General features: G+C 41.3%; 1 long non-coding RNA gene across 2 annotated transcripts in view; it reads right to left on the reverse strand.

The window, feature by feature from the left end:
• LOC309847039 overlaps positions 1 to 27733 on the reverse strand; it is a 327810-nt gene that overhangs the window by 158193 nt on the left and 141884 nt on the right. Inside the window, exon 3 of one of the 2 annotated variants that reach the window (XR_014302275.1) lies at positions 15522 to 15642. The exons of the other annotated variant lie outside the window; for it this stretch is intronic. This is a non-coding gene — a long non-coding RNA (uncharacterized lncRNA). The remainder of the gene's footprint in view (positions 1 to 15521; positions 15643 to 27733) is intronic. 2 annotated transcript variants of the gene reach the window in all.

The following is a 27733-nucleotide window of genomic DNA, read 5'->3' on the forward strand; positions in this document are numbered from 1 at the left end:
GAAGATGGTGGAGAAGTACGCGACCCTGTTTCAACCGGTCGCCTAAAGTGAGCAAATTATCTACCTGAACACTCTGAAATTCAGTTTAGGGTTTGACAGAGAAAGAAAGAGATCAAGGCAGAACAGAGATTGCAAATCAAATTGCAAATTGTCAAAAAAAAAAAATTACGGGTAGATCAAGGTCCATAAAGAAACAGGAAAAGACAGGTTTAAGGTGATGGAAAAGTAAGAACATTTCTCCTCTGAAAAGAAATAGAACAAATAAAAGCAAATAGCAACAGACACAAGTCTGGAGGTGACAGGGATGACAGTTTCAGGCATGTGTCCACGCCTGTCACTGTCCTTCCCTTCTGAAGCAGGAACGGCAAGCCTTTCTTCGGAGACAGGAAAATGGAAAGCTAAAGGAAACTGGTAAACTTTTGAAAAAGTTACTGTGGGCACCAGGAGAGGTTGTTTCAGTTTCAATAAGGCATCTTTTTCAATTCACTGTGACCAACCTGCCTTCAATGAGGGGAGTTAGAATGTCCAACAGATGTGTTTTCTTAGCTTCCTTGGAGGGGATTTAGGTGAATTTCTATTGGTTTCTATTGTTGCGGAGTTCTGAGGAATAACTCAGGCTGTGGTAAATGTGACGTGAGGACCACGAGTTTTCACCAGGCGTTCCAACAAAGGAAACGCACCCAGAGCAAAAAGCAAGGGAACAAATGAGGGACAGTGACAGGTGGGGGCGGGGGGGAGGGTATAGGACATCTTAGCAACTAGCAAATATCATCCAAATTCATCCCATGCAGTCACTAGTGGCTTAATAAGGATGCACAGAAAACTGGGTTTGATGAAGTTTGTGGCTAAAGAAAATGTCTTTGAGAGTTCAGGAAACAACATGTGCAGAGCGTTTGGTGTTCCTTCATCCTTCAAAGTGTGGAATTCATGAAAGCAACTCTTCTTTCTCATGTATGACAAGGTAGTTATCACTTGGCTTACATCCTGAGACCCAGTGAGAAGAGCTCCATCCCGTTGCTCTGCCAACACTTTCAAGGGAGAGAAGAGTTCAGGCACCACTTTGTGCGTGATTATTCTATTCCTCCTGCTGAATGAAGTTGACCAAAATAGAAAAACTACCCACTGATGGCAGTAAAAGTCAACACTGGAAACAACTCTTAAAATGAGCAACAGGCTATGATGTTCAAGCTCTCTAAGTGTAAATGATGTGAGCCTCAAAAGTTGTGGTTAAAAAGTGTGTACATCTGGGCACCTGGGTGGCTCAGTGGGTTAAGCCGCTGCCTTCGGCTCAGGTCATGATCTCAGAGTCCTGAGATCGAGCTCCGCATCGGGCTCTCTGCTCAGCAGGGAGCCTGCTTCCTCCTCTGTCTCTGCTTGCCTTTCTGCCTGCTTGTGATCTCTCTCTGTCAAATAAATGAATTAAAAAAAATAAAAATAAAAATAAATTTTTAAAAAAGTGTGTACATCTAAGTCTCATTTTGAAATGTGCCCATGTTACGCCAAGGGCACTGCCTGGAAACTCCCTCTCTAAAGTGGGAAAAGACAGGGAGTGAGGTTGCCGAGCTTCGAGCCTCCCCTCCTCCTGCCCATCCCTACCTAACCGGAGCAGCTGGCTTTCACATTTTGTAAATGGAGTCCTCCCATAAGATCACGTTTGAGCAAAGGATTTTACAGCTGAAAAATTACGAAATCTGCACTGAAGGAACAAGTTAAAAGAAACCTTCTGCAAATCCTCCCTTAAACAAATGAATTGTTTTCTTCTCTTGTGCAAACACTTACTGAGTATCTTCTGTGTATGAGACTCTGTTCTTTGCACTGTGATGGACATAAAGAAATTAAAGACCAAGGGGAAAGGAGAAATAGAGATTAACTGATGGAGTGTGGTCCCTGAGGAGGATGAGTGTGGTCCTGGGCACAGGAGAAGGACTAGCCTCAGCTGGAGGAGTAAAGCCTTATCCACTACCATGAAAGAAAAGACATGTTTGGTTTTATGGGGAGGAGGTTTGAACAGAGAGGGGGAAAGCTCAGAATATGAGGAAAGTCCTGACTGATGGCCAGTGTTCCCCTCATGGGTAGTTCTGTCACATTCATCCCACGTTCATCAATGTCCTAGCTGAAGCAGTGAGATAAGTAGGTACAGGACTACAATTAAGACAGAATATGAGAAAACCCACAAGAAATGGGATAGAAAATACTCTGTGAATGCACAGGAAATCACTTGTGACCTAGCTGACCAGGAAAAGTCAAGACAGAGATGAGATCTGCGCTAAGCTTTTGAGGAGGATTAGGTTTTCAAAAGGTGGAGGTGGTGGGAGCTAACGGACACAGAAGAGCTGTGTTTCGTAACTTGGTCATCTCCGTACATCACGTACCGTCCTAGCCTGTGCTGCTTAACTTGGGGTTTAGCTACCGTTTAAGTGTCCGCTGATTTAATCTTCACAATAATCTTGCCAGAAAGACCCTACTATCACCAATTAACAGCAGGGAAACGATTGCAAGCAAGGAGAGGAAGATGGCCAAGGACTCATCCCTGACAAAGAGCAGAGCCAGGATTTGAATCTAGGTCTGTCTGAGTCCAAAGTCCATGTTCTCTCCCCCATAGACCAGATGGGCTCTGTGCTGTTCGCTGATTCCTTTCACTGTGCTTTTCCTGCCCTGATTCCCTGATTCTCTCTACTCGCCTGCACCTCATCAGCAATGAAAACATCTTTTTCAGAAAAATTACAGATGGCAAAGAGACCTTTATCACTACAGTAAATTGTACGAAAGGAAAATATAATCTCCTTTAAGCTTCAACAGATTTCCACTGATATTAACCAGAGACAACCGATTTTTCAACTGAGGTCACTACAGAGCCCCATTCCCACGAGGGCCAAGATGTGGCTCCAAGGAGCTCAGGAATGTCCACCTGTGGCTGTGAACACCTTCACCGAGCCCAAGCCTTTCTCACTGGAGGAACTTCAGCACCTCACCCAGTGCCTAATACAGAGGAAGAATCTAACAAATGCCAAAGGAGATCAAATGAATAAATAGTTGTATATTCCCTTTGTTTCGAATGAATGGTTTGATGAAATTAAGCAGAAGAAGGCGTCCTTTCTGGTAAACTCTCCGCGGGTGGTCCCCATCAACCAATAATGTGATTTCACAAGCCTAAAGCTGGCGGTGTTCATTTGTTTCTCTACCTATTGACCTGTGTGTATTTTAAGACTCACCTCTGCCATTCCCATTCAACTGGTATTTATTTAATTCTAATGACCAGCTGTGAGATGAGATGCATTGTCCTCATTTTGCAGCTGAGGAAACAGAGGCTTGGAGAGTTTTGTAATTTCAATTTAGGTCTTCAGTGGTAGGAACCAGATTTTAACCAAGCGTTTGATCCCAAGTCTGCAAAGGAAAATTTATAAAGAAATCTTGGAAGCAACCTATTCTGAGAATGAGCTGATATCTTTTTCCCAAGGGAAGTGCTGGCATCCACAGTACCAGCACAGAAAGCCACTTTGCTCTTGGCTTTGACCAGGAAACATAAAGAAAAGATTCTGTCACAAAGACAATCTCTGCAAGTGAAATTGGAAGATCTGGAAGCTTGAGAAAATAAAATATCAGGATTTAATTTTCTATGAATATATCTATCATTAATCTTTTAAATGGATTTTATAAGAACTTTATTACACATAACTCTAGTCCTGAAATCTCAGATTTACAGAAGCTAAAATTTCCATAAAATATAAAATGTGAATAATTTAGATTACATCCTACTGTACAATAAATATACACTTCAGACAGGAAGAGATCTATAACCTCATTTTCCTCCTGACATCCGCAGAGCAGCTTTCACTGGCCCAAAAAAAAAAAAAAATTGCTGACTCAAGCAATTCAGCTAGAATCTTAACAACGCAAAAGGTAGTCCTCTTTGGCTCAAATGCCTTTCTTACTAAATACTTATATTTAGAGACCAGGATCCAGAGTCAGGCTGTCTGGTTTCGAATTCCACATCGGCCACTTAAAATCTGTGTGACTTTAGACAACTTAGGAAACCTCTCTGTATCTGTTTCTTTCTCTATAAGTCAGGCTATGATTGTTTTGAGGCTCAAATAAAAATAACATGAAAAGGGTCAAATGAATATATATTGATTAGCTTATTTCTAGGCACATAGGAAGTACCTGACAAGTGTTAGCTGTCATCATCACATATTATATATATGTCTTATATATTAACATATCTTCATGTCTCCCAAAGCCTGGGCCAAATTCGTTACCAGTCCTTTTATTCTACAAGCCCACTGACAGCTGAGGTTCCATTTAAAGCAGTGTCCTCTGTGGTGATTATCCTTAGAAGCAGACACAGAAATTCAGAAGATCCTGGCAATTCCAATATACATTTTCTCTGAACAAAAGCACCTCTTTAGCAAAGATGCAAAAAAAAAAAAAAAAAAAAACCAAAACCCACCACCATCACCAACAACAATAAAAACCATATCTGTTTTTACAGTTACTATTTTGGGGGTACTCACCATGTAACAGGTTCTTTGCATATATTACTACAAAGTCTCTCAACGATCCTGCAATTCAAAATCATTTAAATTTCACAATGGCAGAAACCAAATCCACAGAAAGTCATAGTGATGCGAGGTGTTAGGGGCCAAATGCCAACTCAGGCCTGTCTCACTACACAATCCATGTGATTTCCACTTCGTCATCACACTGTATGCATTCGGTGCCACTCCAACCCTCTCCTGTGCTCTTGTCCTGCTTCTGAAGCCCTCACCCATCTCCAAGCCCTCTCCTTCATGCAGTCTCGTGGCTAACCTGAGACTGGGTCCTGTGCCAGGGACCTAGACTTGATTTGCATCCCTTACAGTCCATCTCTCCTCTTCTGCCCAGAGTTCTCTTTTCCTTCCTACATCCTTCCTTGAGGAAAGAATAAATTCATTTTCTCTAGAGTGTTAACAGACATGAATACCCTAATTTTAACCCTCCTGGAAGAGCTAACATGTCCTTCTACTTAAAATGGGCATATTCTCAGGGCTTACCATGTGTGCACTCAGTTCTCACAAAACCATTGTACACATGATGAAACTATGTTTATTTAACTTACGGGAAGTCACCAAGTTCGTGACTGGTGCTCCAGAATTGTCCGGGACTGCCTGCCTCCAAAAACCAAACTAAAAGAATATTTTGCTCTTCTTCTTGAGGTGCCAGTCAGAACTTAGACAGGAGCCAGTGTTGTTTGGGAGGCAGGGTGGGAGAGATGATTTCCTGGCTCATGTTTACAGCTCACACACTCACCAGTTGGAGCAGTTTTCAAGTTCGTGTTTTATCATGACTATTGTTCAGGTTTTTGTTTGGTTATTTCCTCCTCATTCTCAAATATTAACTCAAGTAGTATGCTCCCCAAATTAATGTTTTTTGAAGATAAAAACTCATAAAAACTGAGAGAAAAGAGGGGAACTTGGGTGGCTCAGTCTGTTAAGTGTCTGCCTTTGGCTCAGGTCATGATCTCGGGGTCCTGGGATCGAGGCTTGCATCGTGCTCTCTGCTCAGCAGGAAGCCTGTTTCTCCCTCTGCCCGCTGCTCTGCCTACTTGTGCTCTTTCTCTCTATCAAATAAATAAATAAAATCTTAAAAAAATAAAAAGAAAAAGAAACCATGTGGCCCTGGAACGCTGGGAGGATGTTGGGAGGATGTTAAATGATGAGATCTCAAAGAATTTATCTGGGGTGCCTGGGTGGCTCAGTGGGTTAAAGCCTCTGCCTTCGGCTCAGGTCATAATCCCAGGGTCATGGGATCGAGCCCCTGGTTGGGCTCTCTGCTCAGCAGGGAGCCTGCTTCCTCTTCTCTCTCTGCCTGCCTCTCTGCCTACTTGTGATCTCTGTCTGTCAAATAAATAAGTAAATAAAATCTTAAAAAAAGAATTTGTCAGATGTTTGTTTTTTGTTTTTGTTTTTTGTTTGTTGTTTTTTGTTTGTTGTTTTTTGTTTGTTGTTTTTTGTTTTGTTTTTCTTTGCTGGATTCTTTGTCTGCCTAGAGAAAAAAAGGAAATGAGGCAATTTTTAAAAAACACTGTGCAGAGAGGGGTTAGAAACTTAAACCAACAGTGCCAGTAACCCAGCTCCCCAAACAACACGGTAATGGTGGTGTTTGCAGGATCTCCCAGGTGAAGAACAGCGAGTGTCGGGGCTCCCTGAGGCAACCGAAAGGATTCAGTTATGATCCCGATGTGTACAAGGTGTGACACCTACCTGGGAATAAACCTACAGGGTATTTGGATTACAAATCTGGGCCCAACGTAATAGAACAAAAGTAATCCTGACTTTGTGAAACCTAAGAATCTTATCACTCCACAATGATCGGCAGTAAGAACTCCGGCTTTAGTTCTTCATCTGCCCCCATCACACAGGGTAGCTGAGAGGACCAGGGGGGATAAGACATCTGAGGACGCCCCATAAACTCTAAAACACCATACAGGCAGAAGGGATCATCACTGGGGTTGTTATAATAGATAATATTGACCTTTCCTAGCTATAATCTTTAAAAGTCAGAGAAGAGTTATCTGGGGGCGGGTGGTGGGGGGCAGGAGTACAGAGTTTTTATTAATTCACTGAGGCTTTGTGCCAACTGAATTCTAACTCTGGAACTACTTCCTGTAATTATGATTTAGGAGTGCCAGAAACAAATATAGCTAACAAGTTCAACCAGTTATATAGAGAACAAATTAGTTCATAAAACATAGTAGATTCTATCTCCAAATTGAAAATTTGGCCTAAGTCAGTAACAGGCACTGCCATTTTTTTTTTTTTTTTCCTCAGCAGGGTAATTTTGGTTAGCTGGCATTTTCAGAGGAAGAGTAACCATTAAGACTAAGGTAACATAATTAGGAGAAAAATATATTCCTATGGAATGTCAAAATGAGTCCATTTATAGTGTTAATGTTTGCTTCATTTTTTTTTTAAGATTTTATTTATTTATTTGACAGAGAGAGACACAGGGAGAGAGGGAACACAAGCAGGGGGAGAAGGAGAGGGAGAAGCAAGCTTCCTGCCAAGTAGGGAACCCAATGCAGAGCTCGATCCCAGGACCCTGGGATCATGACTTGAGCCAAAGGCAGACGCTTAACGTGGCTTAATGACTTGGCCACCCAGGCACTACAACATTTGCATCTATTTTTTAAAGACTATAATTCTAATTCTATCTAGTCATTGATACCAGTGATTCCAACAACTGTAGTTTGCAAAAGAATCACCATGCCTCAGAGTCTCACAGTTCTGTTTTTCTAGTCCAGGGCAGGGACCTAGGAGTCTCCATTTTTAATAAGAATCTCCAGTACTTTCAATGCGGATGCAGAAGGACCTCAGAATTACTTGGAGATCGTAGGCTCACAAACTAGGCTTCTGTCTGGACCAGGGCAAGGCAAGCACCAGCAATGAGTGAATCAAGCTTGATGGGGAGACCATGGTGAACAGAGAAAGCCATACTTCTCCTTCAGGGCTCACTAGGTACTTGGCATAAGTCAGTTTTTGCCCTGAAGAAATATATATCCAGTTTCCAGGTATTTCAATATTTAAGAGAGGCCAACAGCCTGAATTTTTGTGTGTGCAAAATACTCTGATTTTTAACATGTTTACCTAACATTTAAAAAACTATGCCGATTAAACCACACATTTGCAGGCTACAATTTCACCAGAGATGAAACTTCGATACCTCTATTCTACACCAGAATTCCTTACAGGTTATAGAGTATGGGCCCTAGTCAGGAAGGAAGGAAGGAAGGAAGGAAGGTAGGAAGGGAGGACATGCTAACTCTTCAGGACCGCCAACCTTATCATGCTTTTAGGGCAAAGATCTACCCTACCTACCACAGGACAGTAATTAAAAATGACCGTTCCATTGTATTCAGTGGAGAGATCGGCCCAGTAAAACAGCTCTACACTTGCGCATTGTGGACACGTCCTTCCCTCAACAGTAACATTTTATTTTGTTTCGGGTGCGGTTGTCTACCTATCTTTCATGGTGCAGCTCATTGCATTTTTAAAAGATGTTTTTTCCAGGAGCTAATTGAGCTTTATCTATGTGAGTGAGCTAGAATCTGTCACTGACAGCCTGCAGAAGGCCATTTCTTCAATTGCTTGAAAGAACTAAAGAGTCAGACATGACAAACTGCTGCTTGGAATACCTGGCAGCAAGCCCATTAGTGCTGCTGTGCCAAGATGCGCTAATAAATTACTTAGAGAACACAGACTCACTTTATTTCCGTCATGAAATTCGCCACCCTAAAACCAAAGGAGAAGATTTGATTTTTTTTTTTTTTCCTATCATAGTTTGTCAGGGCCTTTTGGAAACAGAATGCATTATTTATTTTTCAGGAAACATAATTGTTGGCAAAACCACTCTAGACTCTGAGAACAGCTTTCTTTTGTTTCTTGTAGGATTTCTTGAGAAACAAACCTTGGGCTTTCTTTCTACTCTTTACTCTCTGCCAAAAAGCAACTGTTAACATAGTAGCAAATGTAGCAAATGAAAAAAATCAAACTGTGCATTTTTTTTTTCCTATCCTGTTTCATAAGGGAGATCCTCTTGCTTTAGCTTTCCTGGTAATCTACAAAACAATTAACTTTTTCCTCAGGGATGGAGCAAAAGTACCCATTTTACCAGAATGTTCTCATCAAACATTGACTTAAAGGATTACAAAGAAGTAGTGAAAGGTGTCTGCCAGTATCCTGGGGATTTGCTCTATTTAGTTTGGATCAAATCCTTCCATAGGCAAAGTGGGCCAGATAGGATTCTAGATCTTAAATTGATGTGTTCCTCTCTAGACAATTCCCTGAATTGACTGATTCTGCTGTCCTCACCCCAGTTCTAATGTTCATTTCTGGTTACATGGCACACACTACCTCACAGATTTGGGTGTTTATCTTTGTGTGATCCTAGTTGTTGATACAACCTTTGCCATCACTGAATCACTGTGGCCAGGGAAACGGAATTCTCTGACCGGCCAGCCAAGGTGAAGGAGTTTTTTGAGGGACAACTTGAAATGGGGATGGGGTACTTTCCCAAATGAAAAGGAGGTTACTGTTGGCAGATGAGAGGGGGATAGAAGGTAAGCAATGAGCCATCAACATGAGCCACCAAAAATCAGTTTGGGGCCCCAAACATGAATGTGATTTTCTTTCTTTTTTTTTTTTTTTTTTCCATGAATGTGATTTTCAAAGACACTGAAATCTGGCCCAAAGAAGAACTTCCACAAGTGTTTTTGTACAATGGAATCCTCATGGGATCCAATGCACAGATTCCCAAGAGACCATTGGCACGGGTCAGAGTACTCCTTTGGAGGTAAGATTTCCAGCCACCGTTGCAAATGCAGCTCAGCATTATTTGCTCAATGCTGATAATATGCTAAGGTGACAGGTGGGGAGGCCATCAGAGGACTTGAAGCACCTTCTCTAGCTCATTCACTAGTCATTCATTTGATGCAGTTCTCCAAGAAAATCATCTTGACTAGGAAGTGGCTATTCAGCTAAGAGTCTGAATCACAGGGACAGGCGGTAAAGGTTCTCCAGAGGTCCCTGTGCTCGCTCACCTGCCCCACTGACCACACCCTACGGAGTCATGGAATTGGTGCCCAGAACCTAGGACTAGACCACATTGAAGTTATTATTAGCAAGTTCAGTCTCTGTGTTCTGAACTGTTCTGGGTTGAGGGCAAGATGGAAAGAAAACAAAATTCTGGTACTCATACTTTTTGACAGACTCAAAGTTCAGGAAAATGTTCCCTTTATCAAATATTCTCATCATGTACAAGCCTTTTGAGCTTACATTGGCAGCAGCTTTGAGAAAGAAAGCAGATCAACCTACTCTGTAGGCAAGGTTGCTCACGTACATTTCCAATAAAATAAAGACCTTTTGCTCCTTGCTACCTGGATCATTTTTTTTTTCTTCACTTAGACATTGTTCCTTGGAGAAATGCCTACTTGCTTGGGCTCTATATATGTCTGAGTTGGCAGCCAAAGGAATATGATCAGAACCTAGGATTCTGTGTTTCTCACAGCCTCTCCTATCAACAACCATGATCAATTCTCCCTAAATGAGTTCCTCTAGATACTGTCACTTTCTTCGCTAGGTCTTTCTGGTTGACTGAGTCTCTCCTTCAGTAAACATTTATTTTTTGCCTTCTCTACATCAGCACTGGGCATTGAGAATAAACAATAAACTGTTTATTTCAACAAACATGTGTGTGCCAGACACAGTTTCAATATCCTAGAGATCTTTTATAGTCTGATAGGAAAGAGAAGCAAACCAGAAAATAAGTGATGCTACACTAAGCCACTAAGAATGGTGTGTTTTGGAGGGCACAGAATGGATGTGGGATCTGAGCAGACCGAGAGACAGCCATGGAGAACAGGCGTATTTCTTTCACTGTGGCTCAGCCAAATTTATGGTATGTCTGTTTTCCAAGTACCTGTTTAGAGGGGAATGCAACATTTTATACTGGGATGCTCTTGTTCTAAAGAAATCTGATAAACTCAAACATACCATGGTGTTCTCTTCTATCTCACAGCCCCATCCCTTTCATCTCCAGCAATATGAGTACTTCTTCTTCTGGGTTCTTCTCCTATGTCACCCTCCAGGCTGACAATGTTGGATAGAACACTCAGAAAAAAATAAAATAAAACCACTTGGATTGTTTTCATCAAATCAGTTAAGATAAAATATGAAAAACAGCCAAATCTCCTTGCCTCTGTCCCTGTGGTTAAGATTCATAACTTAACCTGTGAGAAACACCACATGGAAAGTTTGCTCCCCTTCTTTGATCTTTAATGCCACATGATTCTAGTCTATTACACCGAAGTAGAAGACAGTGCAAGCGTCGATCTGTCTGTTACAAATTTCAGACAGTTTCCTTTTCTCCTGAGGACTGAGCCATCACTGGATGGAGCTCAAGGTGACCTAATCCTATCCAACATCTATATAGTCCAAGAGACTCAAACCCACACTAGGCAACATGCACTTGCAAATATCATGGTTTATAGTTGTGGTGCATCTCCTTGCTACCTGGGCAAACTTGGGCCAGTGAATAAAACTCTCTGAGATTTAGTTTCCTCTTCAATAAAATGTGAAATTGTAGTAAGTTGAATGGGGACCCCCAAGAAATGTCTTTGCCCTAACCTCTAGAACCTATGAATATTACCTCTTATGAAAAAAGAGTGACTATTGCCTTAAGTGGCAATAATAATAGTAAAGTGACTAGGTTAAAGATCTTGAGGGGTGAGCTTATTATGGATAATGTAGGTGGGCCCTATCTATAATTGCATTTATCCCTATAAGAGAGAGGCAGAAGAAGTTTGGGTAGCAGATCACAAAGGAGAAGACACACAGAAGAGGAGGAGTCAATGTACATGGAGGCAGAGACTGGAAGGATGTGGCCATAAAGCGAGGAACTCCTAAATCCACTAGAAGCTGGAAGAGGCAAGGAATGGATACTCTCATGGAACCATTAGAGGAAGTGTAGCTCTCCTGACACCTTGGTTTTCAGTGGCCAGAATTATGAGACAATAAATTTCTGTTACTTTCAGCCACCAAGTCTGTGGTAATTGTGATATCAGCCACAGGAAATGAGTACAGAAATAAAAGCCACCTTGCTAGGCTGATGATCAGTGAGAAAGTAAGTATAGAACCTAGAACAAAGTAGTCACTCAGTAATTAGTAACTGCTAGTATTATTATTATTATTATTACTATTTCCTCACTACATAGTACAGAGTTAAGTGTCAAATTCCTAAATATTAACAGACTAGGTCTATTTTTTTCATGCTTCCAAGAGATGAAGAATCAACAAATGACCCAATTCACCTCTCCAGCTTTATTTTCTATAACATACCTTATTCTTTTTTTTTTAATATGTTATTTATTTATTTATTTGACAGACAGAGATCTCAAGTAGGCAGAGAAGCAGGCAGAGAAAGAGGAGAAGAGCAGGCTCCCTGCTGAGCAGAGAGCCCGATGTGGGCTGAGGGACTCGATCCCAGGACCCTGAGATCATGATCTGAGGCGAAGGCAGAGGCTTTAACCCACTGAGCCACCCAGGCGCCCAACATACCTTATTCTTAGGATAATGACACACGCAGATTTCCCAACATGCCTTGGTTTATACCTGTTGCCCCCCTGTAATTTTAACTATTTTCCTCCTTTTGCTCCCAAAGGGGCCTCAGTTAGACAATCAACAGTATGGTTGGCTTATCCACACACCAAGCATGCTGGAATAATAACTGTGAACAACCTTCGCATGTGTACCACAAGTTAGGAACTATTCTAAGCATTTAACTTGTATCTATTCATTTAATTCTCACAAAGATCTATGGATAAAACACCAGCTTTATCCCCAGTGTGCCCAAGGACACACAGATAGTGAGCAACAGAGTTGATGCTGGTTCCCAGGCAATCCGAATTTAGACCTATACTGGTAACCACTCTGCTCTACCACTACTCTGTTTCTTGACAATATTCCCAAAAGTAGCCACTCTCATCCCTCTTTGCACCTACTGATAGTTCTCACGTGCAGTGCTAACTCATTGCTATATTCCAATCAATTATGAGAAATCCCGGGGCGCCTGGGTGGCTCAGTGGGTTAAGCCGCTGCCTTCGGCTCAGGTCATGATCTCAGGGTCCTGGGATCGAGTCCCGCGTCGGGCTCTCTGCTCAGCAGGGAGCCTGCTTCCTTCTCTCTCTCTCTCTCTCTGCCTGCCTCTCAGTGTACTTGTGATTTCTCTCTGTCAAATAAATAAATAAAATCTTTAAAAAAAAAAAAAAAATTATGAGAAATCCCAGATGGTGCTTATTACTACTACTAATGAGGGTTACATCAAATTGCCTTCTAAATAAATCAGAGCAGATTCAAGATTATCCCTACAAGAACATGATGCTCACTTACTTGAGTTCTTAGTCATAGGAGAAAGAAGGAGGGAAAAGCTGCAGTGACAACAGGTATCATACCTAGAATATGGAAGCGCCATTGAATATGTACATTCCAGTGGGGCAGAAAGCCTGAGAAGATTCCTCACCCTGGTCCCTTTGTCTGAAACATCTCCCTTCACCAGTCTCCTGTTGGACGTCTACTATTTCCTCTCGTCTAATTCATACAGTCATGAACACATCCCCAAACACCCATGAAGAACAGCTCCTCTTCAGCTTGGCCACCACTGGTAAATCATGTTTGCCGTGCATTGCACCATGCTATGTTGTATATGACCTAGATGCTGTTCTGTCTCCCCAGTGTCTCTGCAGGACCCTGTGGGCAGGGACCGCATCTTTCTCTCTTCTGCACCCCAAACATCAATCATAGTTCTGCACAGAAAAGGATTCCAAGATGTTCGTTTCTGGATTGGACAGTGTCTTGTGGCATATGCATGTTTCTTTGGGCTGGGCTGCCGTTCCATAAACACTCTGCCCACTAAACAAGCCGTCAGCATTCACCTGGTGACAATTTGTTAGTTCCCACTCCGTTCTAGGTAGGGAGCCAGACCTTGAGAACATGTGGATAAACACTACCGTATCTCCTCACTAGACAGAGATTCAACTCGTGATGCCTGGAAGAGGGGAGAGCTGTATTCGGTGTGCAGGCTTAGAAGGACTTGGGGATGCAGAAGAAGGAAAGGGCACTCTAGATCTGTGATCCTCAAAGCGTGGTTTTTGGACCAGCAGCCTCATCATCACCAGGGAGCTTGTTGGAAAGTCAGACCTGACTTGTTAGAAAGTCAGATCTTGTTGGAGTGTCAGACCTGAATACAACTCCAGTGAATTGGACTCTGCCAGTTAACAAGGTCCCCACGTGCTTCCCGAGCTCATGAAAGCTTGACAAACTCTCCTGGAAACAGTAAGCGAGTGTGTGAGGAGGGGAGAAAGAATGCCTAGAGGCGGCTTTCATTCGCCTACCGTGGGGGGAAGCTGGAGGGAGAGTGCAAATTTGGGAGTGGGGTTGGGGGGCGGTGAGCCTGGATGGGTTCAGATTTTGGGGTGAAGCACCATCTGTTACCCTGGGAGTTTGCATTTCATCACGAAAGTCGCAAGGACTCATGAAGGATTATGCACGGGAGAGTAGCGCGATCACACGTGTTGTGGAAAGGTCACGCGGACGGCTGAGGGGACAGTGGTTCGAAGGGGACAGTCTACAGGCCAAGATTAATTAGGAAGCTGTTTTAAAAACAGATTTGCAGGGCGCCTGGGTGGCTCAGTGGGTTAAGCCGCTGCCTTCGGCTCGGGTCATGATCTCAGCGTCCTGAGATCGAGTCCCACGTCGGGCTCCCTGCTCAGCGGGGAGCCTGCTTCCCTCTCTCTCTCTCTCTCTGCCTGCCTCTCCATCTACTTGTGATTTCTCTCTGTCAAATAAATAAATAAAATCTTTAAAAAAAATAAAAAATAAATAAAATAAAATAAAAACAGATTCGCAATTGTGTTGTGGGGGAGCTGAGAGAAAAAAAGAAATGCTTTAATATATATTAAATGAGTTTTTAGATTCATGTTAGATGGTTTTTCAGGCTGGAACATTGGAATATCACAGGCTTTATGGTGATTGTTACTATAAGGAGTAACTGTACTCCACTCTGGGTTACAAAAAATAAAGAAGGCATAAGTCCAGCCCTAGAAAGCGTACAGACTCTTCGAGGAGAAGGTAGACAAAGAGATCATTAGCAGACCATGTATTCAGCATAAACAAGTACTGTAAAACCACAGAGGCAGGCAAGAATTACTAAATCTTGGCTGGGCCAACACGAGAACGCTTCCCAGAGGCGGTTACAACTGGGCAACAGGACAACACATGATAAGAGGGGGGCCCTGTAATGCGATGGTTCAGAGCGCGCTCTGGAGTCAGGCTGCTCGTCCTTGAATAAACTGGTTCCTCCATCTCTATGTACCTGCCCTCTACAATTTTTTTTTCCCCTAAACAACTTTATGCAAAGTACTTCACCTTTCTTGGCTTCATCTTTAGAGTGGGGATGATCATAAAAGGCCCATCTCACGGGGCTGTCACGAGAGCTAAATGACACAGGTGACATTTACAGCACAGTGCCCGAAACCCAGGAAGCCCTCAAAAATGATACCTATTATATGAGCTAAATTTTGAATGATAAGAGAGTGTTTTCCAGTGAGAGGAAAGCTGAAAATTATTCCTGGCAGTGGTAAGGGTCTGCACAGGCCAGGGAACATGAGAAAGCAGGCACCGAGACTGGGGAAAAGAGAAGGCACTCACAACAGTCACGGCGAAGGGAGGGTGGCCGGTGAAGGATGCTGTGCAAGGTTTGGGGAAAGCAGCGAAAGGCCTGGGACATACTCAGAAGCTTCTGTTTTGTCTTGAGGACAACAGGGATGTGGATACAAAGGAGTACTGGGAGGATATCAATTTCTTAGCAAGTGTCCAAAGTGGAACAGAGTGAGGAGAGCCCGGAAGCAGAGTAAACTATTAAGAGTGTGTTGTCACAATCTTGGCAGAAGATGATGGTCAAAATAATAATGTTAGTGATAAAGAGAGGCATACCTGATTTAAGAGACATCGCTGGGTTAGAAACGCTAGGCTTCAGTAACAGGATGACAATAAGCTTCCTGCCGAGGGTGACAAGAATGACAATGGTGAAGCTTCTACCAGGCTTAGGGAGCAGCTACAAATAACAGAAAACCGAAAATAGCAGGCATTAGCAACACAGAGGTTTGCTTCTCTCCAGGAGCAGTAGTCCAGAGCCAGGCAACTGAGGACTGAAATGATGCCCCAGGGCGTCCGGGACCAAGCCTCATTTTTATCCTGTTGATCTTGTGCAAGGACTCTCTTCCCAAAGTCACCTCATGATTCAAGTTGCTGCACTAACCCCAGTTCCAACCATTACCTTCTTGTTCCGGCCATAAGCAAGGAGGACATGGATAAAGAAGATAGAGCATTTTCAATGGCAGTCATTTTAAGAAGGTTCCCAGGGGCGCCTGCATGGCTCAGTCAGTTGAGTGTCCAGCTCTTGGTTTCAGTTCAGGTCGTGATCTCAGGGTCATGAGAGCAAGCCCCACGTCGGGCTCTGCACTGAGCGTTCATTCTGCTTGACTTTCTCTCCCCCCGCCTCTCTCTGCTCCTCCTGCTCATGCTCTCTCTCTCTCTTTCTCTCTCACTTTCTAAAATAAACAAATCTAAGGAAAGAAGGAAGGAAGGAAGTTAGTTCCCAGAAACTGTCACATGACCCTTTCATTTATCTCATCTTAGAAAGAATGAGCAAAGGAGGTTGAAAGGTATGTGGATATTATTTTGGGTGGCCTTTTGCCCTGTTAACAGAGATTCTGTTACTATGTTAGAAGGATCCATAGATCTTGGGGAATAAGAAGCAATCTCTGCCACAATTCAAACAGGGAATGGAATAGGGGAAGCAAGTGTAACAGAGGGAAAAGTAAAAATTGAGCCTAAGGACGTTCAGCAAGAAATATCCAGTAGGCAGTTGGAGACATACCTCCAGAGATGAGGAAAGAGATGTAAAGACACAGGTAAGAAATTTGCATTCCTTCCCTCCTGCTCGGTTGTCATGAAAGAAACCTTTGAGGTTCTGAAAGTAGCCTATTTATTCCATCCAGAGAGAAATTTGTTGGCATGACAATAAACCCACAACAGAAATTATTACATTATGATTGTCAAAAACACAGAGTAATTCACAAGGTTTACAGGTAAGAACCTTCTCCCAGGCTTGCTTAGTAGCTTTGCCACTGATGCCTATGGGCTGTTCATATTTTCCCCATGTCGGATTTTGGAGCTGACATTTTGTTTCATGATTTTGAGGCTATGAACATTCGAAATCCCCTATAGCAATGTCTTTAAAACAAACTTCATATCCAAGCGCTTATGCTCTGTCAGGAAACGTATTTATTTTCATGACTCTGAAATTACAGAATTTCTTTAGAGAAACAGAACCCTTCTGGGATTGCATGGTACCTGGAAAGCATGGGTACCCCCACTCTGTGCCAGAGTGTCACACCCTCTGAATAAAGGTCAATACTGTCCTCAAGTTTAACCTTATATTCCTAAAGGACTCCTCATTGTATTTCTATGAAATAAGAGTTTAGGGCTCCAGAGACAAATCTGTACGTTCTTTCTAGGAAGGAAAATAATGGACTTCCAGAGTTGACCAGTCACAAGTTAAAAGAAGCATTGGCAACATGAGAGTAACAACAGAGAGTAACTCATATGGTGAAAAATCTAAAATCAAGTGCATATGGGACAGTTTTTTTGTTTGTTTGTTTGTTTGTTTAAGATTTTATTTTATTTAACTGACAGACAGAGATCACAAGTAGGCAGAGAAGCAGGCGGGGGCGGGGCGGTGTAGGGAAGCAGGCTCCTTGCTGATCAGAGAGCCCGATGTGGGGCTTGATCCCAGGACCCTGGGATCACGACCCAAGCTGAAGGCAGAAGCTGTAACCCACTTAGCCACCCAGATGCCCCCATATGGGACAGTTCGAGGAATCCTGAAAAGAGGGAAGCTTAGCAGGATTGCAAGTTTCAAATATCAGAAACATGGGCAAGAAACACACTTACCTATAAAATAAGACCAAAAGGAAGAAGTTCAAAGGAAGCAGATTGAGCCTGAAATTAGACATCTTTTCTAACACTTGAAAATAACCTATTGAAAAAAAACTGTTTTTGGTAAAGTAGGAAAACTGGAAGCCACGCTTGATGTAGAAAGACTATATACCATCAGCCAACATCCCACTTAAAACACTAGAGGCCTTCCCATTAAAATCAGAAATAAAAAAAAAAACACATGCTTATTGTTAGCACCATTGTCTGACATTATTCTGTAAATCCTGGAGATTGAAATATGACAATTAAAAAATAAGATGCATAATGATGGGAAAGAGGTAACAAGCCATTATTTGCAGATGATATGATTTATATTTTTACCCAGAATCCCAAACAAATCAACTGAAAGGCTATTTAAACTAATAAGAGTTTAGGAAGATAGCCAACTATAAAAAATGTAGAAAATCAATAACTTGCCTATATATCAGTAGCAAGCAATTAGAATATACAATGGAAAATGATCCTATTAATAATGAAATGACAAATATCAATTTCTTGTAATCTACCTAACAATCTGTTGTGCTAAGTATAAAGGCATGTAAGCAGAGTAAGTGGAATCCATCTGATCTCCCAATGGCTGCCATGTTAGGCTGGGCGGTGCTCCAGGAAAGAGCCCCTGGCCCCATCACTTCACTTATTTATGATGCCTCATAGCAAAGCCAACAGAAAGAGTCATGAGACTGCCTCTAAGGCCACACAGGGGACAAAGCTTTTGTCCCTCCTCTCAAGTAAACTGCAAGCCCTCCACTAAGGAGAAGAATAATTTTTCTGTGGGGTATTAAAGAATAGCTCAGTAAATATATTTATTCCATCTACTCATTCATTCACTGAAAAATATATTTTGATGCCACAAGCATGATAGATTAGAGGCCACTAAGGAGAGTAGTGTGTGGGAGAGAAATGATCATGGCCTGAACAAAAGCACTAGCAATGGAGATGGAAGAGGAGAGATTCAGGACATACACCAGAAATACAATCAAAAAGACTTATTTGGGATTACGTGTGCAAGATGAAAGAGGAAAGGAAATCAAGGAAGGCTTCCAGGTTTCTGCTTGAACAACACAGGTGGTGGTGAAATGGCTAAGAAAGTGTTTAGGGGAAGGGAGCTCAAGAGCTCAGTTTCGAACATAATAAAGTTAAAGAAGTCGTGAGACATCCTAGAGGAGCTGTCAAGTAGGAAGTCAGCTATAAGAGTCTGAATTCCAAGGAGAGGTTTAAGATAAAAATATAAATGGCACTGTCAGTATATCAATGGTTTACTCCAGGAAAAGAATGAATGGTTTAGACAGGGGCTCCAAACCAAGTCACGACATTGCTATATCTGTGTAGTAGCACATCTGTGTGTTAATATTTACTTAATAATTTTTCTAAAAATCCACTAAAATGTTCACTGAAATACCCACTGTAATCTCTTTCAAAGTAATAATATCTGTGATATCTCCTATTTAATATGATAGTTACATTCTAGTTTGACAAGCATTAAAAATTAACTTTGATTCCGGGAAAATACATATCACAACTCAGGGAATAATGACAGGTAGAAGAGAAAACACTGAGAAGGAATGTAAGAGAATCTAGGACCGAGTAGAAGAACTTGAATATTTAGAGTTGGGACCTTGTGGAAAGTTTGCAAAGATTGAGAAGGTAGAAGGTAAACCAGAAGAGCAGAGTGGAGTTAAGTATTGTAATATGCCACCTAGAACCCCCTTCATGACTAAAGGATCTATCCCTCTACTCAGAAAACTGGCCTCAGCTGGAGAGAGCTCCTTACCCAGGGCCACACTCCCTCCTCAGTGAGGCAGACATATCCCATGACATCCATATCTAATGATTGTCCAGAGTGTCTAAACGCCCTTTCCTTCACCACAACTCAGGACAATTCTAAAGGTTGGCAATGAAGCTGGCCAAAATCTTTGTGGAACCTGGCTTCTCTTTCTGCTCCATCCAACTACCTTCTTTTCCCCACAGGTGTTGATCCCGAAAGGTCTCCCTCATCAATTTCCTCCATGTTGATAGAAATCAGCTCTAAGTCTCAAGGCATTTTCCTGGGAAACTTATCCTGTGTAATGTAGTATTTCAGAAGGCAAGAGGGGAAGATGCTGCTGGGAGAAAGGGAAGGATACTGGAAAGTCATCAGGGCACCTGGGTGACTCAGTCGGTTGGGCACCTAACTCTTAGATTTCACCTCAGGTCATGATCTCAGTGTCATGAGATTGAGCCCCATGCCCAGCATGGAGCCGGCTTAAGATTCTCTATCTCCCTCTCCCTTTACCCCACCCCACTGCTTGTGTGTGCTCTCTTGCTTTCTCTCTCTCAATAAATAAATAAAATATTTTTTAAAAGGAGAAATCTTAACATAATTCTTGGTGGAAATTCTCAGTAATTGCAAAAATGTAAATTTTCATCAAGTTAATGTGGGTATTATTTGGAAGAGGAAAAAACAACTGACCTAACTGGAAGATAAACAAGTGAAAAACATTTTTTAAAGTCTCTGAAAAAGAAAAATAATTTTTAAAAATTCAAAATTTTGGGGGGAGGAGTCAAGATGGCGGAGAAGTAGCAAGCTGAGACTACTTCAGCTAGCCAGAGATCAGCTAGATAGCTTATCTAAAGATTGCAAACACCTGAAAATCCATCGGCATATCGAAGAGAAGAACATCAATTCTGGAAACAGAAAAACAACCACTTTCTGAAAGGTGTTTTCTTTTTTTAAAAATTCTTTTCTTTTTTTTTTTCTTTCTGCTTTTTTTTTTCTTTCTTCCTTTTTGAACCTCTTTTTATTCCCTTTCTCCCCACTCACGATTTTGGATCTCTTCTAATTTGGTTAAAGTATATTTTTCTGGGGTTTTTGCCACCCTTTTAGTATTTTACTTGCCCCTTCATTTACTCTTATCTGGACAAAATGACAAGACGTAAAAATTCAACACACAAAAAAGAACAAGAGGCAGTACCGAAGGCTAGGGACCTAATCAATACAGACATCGGTAATATGTCAGATCTAGAGTTCAGAATGACAATTCTCAAGGTTCTAGCCGGGCTCGAAAAAGGCATGGAAGATATTAGAGAAACCCTCTCGAGAGATATAAAAGCCCTTTCTGGAGAAATAAAAGAACTAAAATCTAACCAAGTTGAAATCAAAAAAGCTATTAATGAGGTGCAATCAAAAATGGAGGCTCTAACTGCTAGGATAAATGAGGCAGAAGAAAGAATTAGTGATATAGAAGACCAAATGACAGAGAATAAAGAAGCTGAGCAAAAGAGGGACAAACAGCTACTGGACCACGAGGGGAGAATTCGAGAGATAAGTGACACCATAAGACGAAACAACATTAGAATAATTGGGATTCCAGAAGAAGAAGAAAGAGAGAGGGGAGCAGAAGGTATACTGGAGAGAATTATTGGGGAGAATTTCCCCAATATGGCAAAGGGAACGAGCATCAAAATTCAGGAGGTTCAGAGAACGCCCCTCAAAATCAATAAGAATAGGCCCACACCCCGTCACCTAATAGTAAAATTTACAAGTCTCAGTGACAAATAAAAAATCCTGAAAGCAGCCCGGGAAAAGAAGTCTGTAACATACAATGGTAAAAATATTACATTGGCAGCTGACTTATCCACAGAGACCTGGCAGGCCAGAAAGAGCTGGCATGATATTTTCAGAGCACTAAACGAGAAAAACATGCAGCCAAGAATACTATATCCAGCTAGGCTATCATTGAAAATAGAAGGAGAGATTAAAAGCTTCCAGAACAAACAAAAACTGAAAGAATTTGCAAATACCAAACCAGCTCTACAGGAAATATTGAAAGGGGTCCTCTAAGCAAAGAGAGAGCCTACAAGTGGTAGATCAGAAAGGAACAGAGACCATATACAGTAACAGTCACCTTATAGGCAATACAATGGCACTAAATTCATATCTCTCAATAGTTACCCTGAATGTGAATGGGCTAAATGCCCCTGTCAAAAGACACAGGGTATCAGAATGGATTAAAAAACAAAACCCATCTATATGTTGCCTCCAGGAAACTCATTTTAAGCCCGAAGACACCTCCAGATTTAAAGTGAGGGGGTGGAAAAGAATTGACCATGCTAATGGACATCAGAAGAAAGCAGGAGTGGCAATCCTTATATCAGATCAATTAGATTTTAAGCCAAAGACTATAATAAGAGATGAGGAAGGACACTATATCATACTCAAAGGGTCTGTCCAACAAGAAGATTTAACAATTTTAAATATCTATGCCCCCAACGTGGGAGCAGCCAACTATATAAACCAATTAATAACAAAATCAAAGAAACACATCAACAATAATACAATAATAGTAGGGGACTTTAACACTCCCCTCACTGAAATGGACAGATCATCCAAGCAAAAGATCAGCAAGGAAATAAAGGCCTTAAATGACACACTGGACCAGATGGACATCACAGATATATTAAGAATATTTCATCCCAAAGCAACAGAATACACATTCTTCTCTAGTGCACATGGAACATTCTCCAGAATAGATCACATCCTCGGTCCTAAATCAGGACTCAACCGGTATCAAAAGATTGGGATCATTCCCTGCACATTTTCAGACCACAATGCTCTAAAGCTAGAACTCAACCACAAAAGGAAGTTTGGAAAGAACCCAAATACATGGAGACTAAACAGTATCCTTCTAAAGAATGAATGGGTCAACCGGGAAATTAAAGAAGAATTGAACAAAATCATGGAAACAAATGATAATGAAAATACAACGGTTCAAAATCTGTGGGACACAACAAAGGCAGTCCTGAGAGGAAAATATATAGCGGTACAAGCCTTTCTCAAGAAACAAGAAAGGTATCAGGTACACAATCTAACCCTACACCTAAAGGAGCTGGAGAAGGAACAAGAAAGAAACCCTAAGGCCAGCAGGAGAAGAGAAATCATAAAGATCAGAGCAGAAATCAATGAAATAGAAACCAAAAAAACAATAGAACAAATCAACGAAACTAGGAGCTGGTTCTTTGAAAGAATTAATAAAATTGATAAACCCCTGGCCCGACTTATCAAAAAGAAAAGAGAAAGGACCCAAATAAATAAAATCATGAATGAAAGAGGAGAGATCACAACTAACACCAAAGAAATACAAACTATTATAAGAACATACTATGAGCAACTCTACGCCAATAAATTTGACAATCTGGAAGAAATGGATGCATTCCTAGAAACATATAAACTACCACAACTGAACCAGGAAGAAATAGAAAGCCTGAACAGACCCATAACCAGTAAGGAGATTGAAACAGTCATTAAAAATCTCCAAACAAACAAAAGCCCAAGGCCCGACGGCTTCCCGGGGGAATTCTACCAAACATTTAAAGAAGAACTAATTCCTATTCTCCTGAAACTGTTCCAAAAAATAGAAATGGAAGGAAAACTTCCAAACTCATTTTATGAGGCCAGCATCACCTTGATCCCAAAACCAGACAAGGATCCCACCAAAAAAGAGAGCTATAGACCGATATCCTTGATGAACACAGATGCGAAAATACTCAACAAAATACTAGCCAATAGGATTCAACAGTACATTAAAAAGATTATTCACCACGACCAAGTGGGATTTATTCCAGGGCTGCAAGGTTGGTTCAACATCCGCAAATCAGTCAATGTGATACAACACATCAATAAAAGAAAGAACAAGAACCATATGATACTCTCAATAGATGCTGAAAAAGCATTTGACAAAGTACAGCATCCCTTCCTGATCAAAACTCTTCAAAATGTAGGGATAGAGGGCACATACCTCAATATCATCAAAGCCATCTATGAAAAACCCACTGCAAATATCATTCTCAATGGAGAAAAACTGAAAGCTTTTCCGCTAAGGTCAGGAACACGGCAGGGATGTCCATTATCACCACTGCTATTCAACATAGTACTAGAGGTCCTAGCCTCAGCAATCAGACAACAAAAGGAAATTAAAGGCATCCAAATCGGCAAAGAAGAAGTCAAATTATCACTCTTCACAGATGATATGATACTATATGTGGAAAACCCAAAAGACTCCACTCCAAAACTGCTAGAACTTATACAGGAATTCAGTAAAGTGTCAGGATATAAAATCAATGCACAGAAATCAGTTGCATTTCTCTACACCAACAGTAAGACAGAAGAAAGAGATATTAAGGAGTCAATCCCACTTACAATTGCATCCAAAACCATAAGATACCTAGGAATAAACCTAACCAAAGAGACACAGAATCTATACTCAGAAAACTATAAAGTACTCATGAAAGAAATTGAGGAAGACACAAAGAAATGGAAAAATGTTCCATGCTCCTGGATTGGAAGAATAAATATTGTGAAAATGTCTATGCTACCTAAAGCAATCTACACATTTAATGCAATTCCTATCAAAGTACCATCCATCTTTTTCAAAGAAATGGAACAAATAATGCTAAAATTTATATGGAACCAGAAAAGACCTCGAATAGCCAAAGGGATATTGAAAAAGAAAGCCAACGTTGGTGGCATCACAATTCCGGACTTCAAGCTCTATTACAAAGCTGTCATCATCAAGACAGCATGGTACTGGCACAAAAACAGACACATAGATCAATGGAACAGAATAGAGAGCCCAGAAATAGACCCTCAACTCTATGTTCAACTAATCTTCGACAAAGCAGGAAAGAATGTCCAATGGAAAAAAGACAGCCTCTTCAATAAATGGTGCTGGGAAAATTGGACAGCCACATGCAGAAAAATGAAATTGGACCATTTCCTTACACCACACACAAAAATAGACTCAAAATGGATGAGGGACCTCAATGTGCGAAAGGAATCCATCAAAATCCTTGAGGAGAACACGGGCAGCAACCTCTTCGACCTCTGCCGCAGCAATATCTTCCTAGGAACAACGCAAAAGGCAAGGGAAGCAAGGGAAAAAATGAACTATTGGGACTTCATCAAGATCAAAAGCTTTTGCACAGCAAAGGAAACAGTTAACAAAATCAAAAGACAACTGACAGAATGGGAGAAGATATTTGCAAACGACATATCAGATAAAGGACTAGTGTCCAGAATCTATAAAGAACTTAGCAAACTCAACACCCAAAGAACAAATAATCCAATCAAGAAATGGGCAGAGGACATGAACAGACATTTCTGCAAAGAAGACATCCAGATGGCCAACAGACACATGAAAAAGTGCTCCATATCACTCGGCATCAGGGAAATACAAATCAAAACCACAATGAGATATCACCTCACACCAGTCAGAATGGCTAAAATCAACAAGTCAGGAAATGACAGATGCTGGCGAGGATGTGGAGAAAGGGGAACACTCCTACACTGTTGGTGGGAATGCAAGCTGGTGCAGCCACTCTGGAAAACAGCATGGAGGTTCCTCAAAATGTTGAAAATAGAACTGCCCTATGACCCAGCAATTGCACTATTGGGTGTTTACCCTAAAGATACAAATGTAGTGATCCAAAGGGGCACATGCACCCGAATGTTTATAGCAGCAATGTCCACAATAGCCAAACTATGGAAAGAACCTAGATGTCCATCCACAGATGAATGGATCAAGAAGATGTGGTATATATACACAATGGAATACTATGCAGCCATCAAAAGAAATGAAATCTTGCCATTTGCGACAACATGGATGGAACTAGAGCGTATCATGCTTAGCGAAATAAGTCAAGCAGAGAAAGACAACTATCATATGATCTCCCTGATATGAGGAAGTGGTGATGCAACATGGAGGCTTAAGTGGGTAGGAGAAGAATAAATGAAACAAGATGGGATTGGGAGGGAGACAAACCATAAGTGACTCTTAATCTCACAAAACAAACTGAGGGTTGCTGTGGGGAGGGGGTTTGGGAGAAGGGGGTGGGATTATGGACATTGGGGAGGGTATGTGCTTTGGTGAGTGCTGTGAAGTGTGTAAACCTGGTGATTCACAGACCTGTACCCCTGGGGATAAAAATATATGTTTATAAAAAATAAAAAATTAAAAAAAAAAATTCAAAATTTTTTTAGAATATAGATATTAAAACACTGAGGAGCTACAATAAGTCATACAATATAGGGTTGCTAACAAAATAAAACAGATTAAGACAAACAGAAAGCTCAAAATGGACTCAAATCAATAAGTATATAAATACATAAGGATAAATAAGAGCTGCTCATGCAAAAATGAGACATAAGAGTTTTCCAGCAAAATAATTCATATGTTCAGGGGCCCTGATGTTTGAGAGGAAACAATTCAACAAACTGAAATTTATTTTACCTTGGGCAAATACCTTGAGATACATTTTACCTTGAGATATGACAAAAGAGGTAGTCATTGACAGAGCCTACTGAACTATACAGGTGCTGAAACATAGAAGAAATTTTGGATTTTGTCCTAATGGCAATGGGAAATCATCTACTGCTGTGCTGTCTATCATGGTGGTCACTAACCCCATGTGTCCATCCTGTACTTCAAATGTAATTAGTCTGAATTGAGAAATGCTGCAAATATAAAACACCCACCACATTTTTTAATTTTTCATATTTAAAAGTATATGAAAAATGCATTAATAATTTGTATACTGATTGTTAAAACCACAATATTTTGGCTATGTTGCATTAAATATATTGTTAAAATTAATTTCACCTCTTTTTTTACTTTCAAATGTTACTACTTGAAAATTTTAAATTGTACATATGACTCACATTTATGGATCATATTGTATTTCTTTTTTTTTTTTAAGATTTTATTTATTTATTTGAGGGAGAGACAGTGAGAGAGAGTATAAGGGGAGAAGGTTGGAGGGAAAACAGACTCCCCCAGGAACCAGGAACCCAATGCAGGACTCAACCCCGGAACACCTGGATCACAACCTGGGCTGAAGGCGGTTGCTTAACCAACTGAGCCACCCAAGCACTCAATCATATTACATTTCTATTGGACAGGGTTGGTATGGGGGCTTCAAGCCAGGAAGTGATATGATTAACTTCATATTTTTCAAAGATCTCTCTGCCTCCAGTGCACTCATGCTGAGCTCTCGAGCTGTACTTCCTCTTCCTCATCTTGTCACCATTCCTCTGCAACACCTTCCCCTCTTTTATATTATCCTCTTAGGAAAAGGTTTTATCTCCATATATAGAGGCCATCTGCCTAGGATTTCAGGTGTTAGAATTTTTTGTCTTGTTTTGTCTTTAATTGCAGAAAGGAAGATTTTTTAATCCTTTCAGAAAAGAAGGGCAAGCATGGGGAAGCATGGAAGACAGATACACAGTATAGCATGGGATGGTCACCTCACGTTGCTGAGTGTTCCCTGTCCAGAAAACTGCCACGACATGGTCATTTTCCTGTGTTGGGCAATATCCCCAGTCCCCCCAAAAGGCAATCATTCCCTACAAACTGCCCAACACTGCATCTGCTCTTTCCTTATCAACACTGTTCATAGCTCCCAGGAGCCCACTCCTGCTAACAAAAATGTCCTAATGTAGGAGATCTATGGTGTGCTCATGGGAAGGTCCTTCCTCCGGCCTTAGCTTAGAGTACTGCCAGCAGTTAAACTCAGGGAGTTCAAGGGTGACTTATCTAACCCAAACTTTACCAGCAATGGCCACAGCTTTTCATACGCATAAATTGTTGGGGATTAGGGAATTGATGGGGGGTGGGGGGATAGGTTGACACCAGCTGGCAATGGCCATGGAAGGTCTATATTAACCCCAAATCTTAAGAATACCAAGTAAGTGCTAACGAGCTTTCTTCCCTCTGTGTCCTCGGGTCCCTACCTCTCTCTTGAGCTCATATAAACTTCATGTTGCCTCACTGTCTTTGGATTTTCACATATGTGTGGATTTCCTATACGGACACCCATGAAATTTGGTTCTCTCCTATTAAAAAACAAAAAAAAAAGAATACCAAGTAAGAACTCATTTCCCCTTAGGTGATTATACAATAAGCTTGAGCTGGGAAAAGCCAGTGTCTTTGAGAACTCAGTAACCGACCCATAGCACATGTTTGATAACTGCTGTTGACTCTGAACCTGCCCTGCCTTCAAGGGACCATCGCTATCAGTTAGGATCATTACCAAAGGGCCAGGGGTCAGAGGCGAGACCTCCTAGCAAGCGATCTTCAAAGCCAGGCAAGAGAGCAGGGCTGCTGTTCTCCAGC

Source organism: Mustela nivalis (assembly GCF_964662115.1).
Source record: "Mustela nivalis genome assembly, chromosome: 13".
Lineage (NCBI taxonomy): Eukaryota > Metazoa > Chordata > Mammalia > Carnivora > Mustelidae > Mustela > Mustela nivalis.